The 2,006-nt window shown below is 28.0% G+C and overlaps 1 protein-coding gene across 7 annotated transcripts in view; it reads left to right on the top strand.

Annotated features, from left to right (window-relative positions):
- LOC108694420 (homeobox protein extradenticle) overlaps window positions 1-2,006 on the top strand; it is a 51,767-nt gene that overhangs the window by 39,298 nt on the left and 10,463 nt on the right. The gene's annotated exons all lie outside the window — the stretch shown is intronic.

The raw sequence follows: 2,006 nt of genomic DNA, 5'->3' as shown, positions 1-2,006 counted from the left end.
ATATATATATATATATATAGTCGTAGACGGTTGCAAGGACTCAAATCATAAGAAATTGACCAATTCTAATCAAGTATTCTCCCTATAGACTGCTTGGTCGATTTTCTATGACTTAAGACTCCATAATCGTCTAGGAATTCCATGTAAACAAGCCTAAAATTTATCCAAAAGATAGGTTAGATTCTATATATATTTGTTTCTATTACAAATAATTGGTTGGTATAGCAGACTAGCAGCAATCACAACAACAAAATTTGTTGTCACATATTTACTGATCACTATTAAAAGTACTGGCTTGTTAACAAAATCCTTTCTCTCAGTGTAAGTGCTTTTTTTCCATTGAATGGGAGTTACATCCTTTCTTGAAAAAAAAATTAATATTTTTTTCTACCTGAATAAATATCATCTAAATCAGATATAAAACAGATATAAAAATAGTTTTAAGACTTCTGAGAGTACTCACTGTAACCATATTGAATCGTGATGTCATAAGCGAAAAATGTGTCATAAGCGACACGTTGATTTTTTTTGCATGCCATTTGTAAATAAAGAAAACGATGTTTTAAAGCGATCTTATCATTTAATTTTATTCAAATTCTCTTTACAAATGGTATGCAAGAAAAATCAACGTGTCATTTCTCTTATAACATCACGATTCAATATGGCTGAAGGCTATTCAAGAGCCTTAAAAAGTTTTAAAAAATGGTTGCAAGAGTATTTATAATAATGCTCAACAAAATTTTTTAAAATAATTTTTTATATATAAATAAAATTGTTTATAAATAATTTTTATAAATAAAATTTTTTATAAATAAAAATCTTTAAAAAAATTAGAAGTTATAAAGAGATATTATTTTATTAGAGTTATAAAGTATTCAAAACTATTCGACTTTTGCTTATATAATTTTTGTTTTATATAAAATATTCACTCAGGAGAAAACCGATCTTTTTCACAAAGTATTTTTAAAAAAAGTACGCATCTCTTATTTCTGTCTATATTTTGATGTATCTAAGACTTATTAAAAATAGAAGAAGACATTTCACATTGTTCTTCTTTGTGAGATGAAAAATTTCATCAAAAGTTTATTTAGTAATAAATTATTACATGTAATTATTTCATCTCTTTGAGAGAAATTTGTATTTAATATCTCTTAATATTTCGATGATAATTATTTTAAAGTTTGAACCGTGATATTTCAAAATTAAAATTGAATTTCTGAAATTTTTATCATTTTGTATATATTTTTGTATACTGAAATTTTTATATTTAAAAATCAGTAAAAAAATAAAATTTGATATTGAATGAAATTTGATATGTTTCTTTTTATTTTATTTAATACTCCTTAAAATTACAGCTCCTAATTAATTTGATTTCCTCAATATACCATTATTATCGCATATCCTATCATTTAAATATTCATCTCTCTTTTTTCCCATAAATCATGCGAGCATATGAAGTTATTACTGAAATCTGCTGCCTTCGCGCAAATTGCTTCCCTGCAGTTCCAAGCCACGGCATTGCATCTCGATGAATGCATGCGCATCTCACCTTTCGCATACTCACACTCACTACAAGAGAGAAAGAGAGAGAACAAGAACGATATTGCAGAGAGAGGGAGAGAGAGAGAGAGAGAGAGAGAGAGAGAGAGAGAGAGAGGAGAGAGAGAGGAGAGAGAGAAAGAGAAGAAAAGAAAGAGTAGCGGTGAAGAAGTCTGCTTGAGTTTCAGGATGATTACGATGCCATATATAGGGAACAGACCCTCTTGTAAAACAACCCGAATGCATAAAGAGAGTATTACGCATAATGTCATTTTAGTTTTATATTACACGATTGAATTAAATGTAACTTTTTTTTTCTAGATTTCCGCGATTTTTCAGATGTGTATATAAAACACAAGTTCCATTCCGTTATAATTTCCGGGAATTGACTAAGTATTTATATACTTGAAATTTAATTGACCTCAAGAACTCAAATTTGCATACATATCCCTTTTACCCCTGTATAT

The sequence above is a fragment of the Atta colombica genome, unplaced genomic scaffold (genome assembly GCF_001594045.1).
Source record: "Atta colombica isolate Treedump-2 unplaced genomic scaffold, Acol1.0 scaffold12, whole genome shotgun sequence".
NCBI classification, from domain to species: Eukaryota; Metazoa; Arthropoda; class Insecta; order Hymenoptera; family Formicidae; genus Atta; species Atta colombica.
The sequence above is the reverse complement of the archived record's forward strand: the minus strand, read 5'-3'. Positions and strand labels throughout refer to the sequence as shown.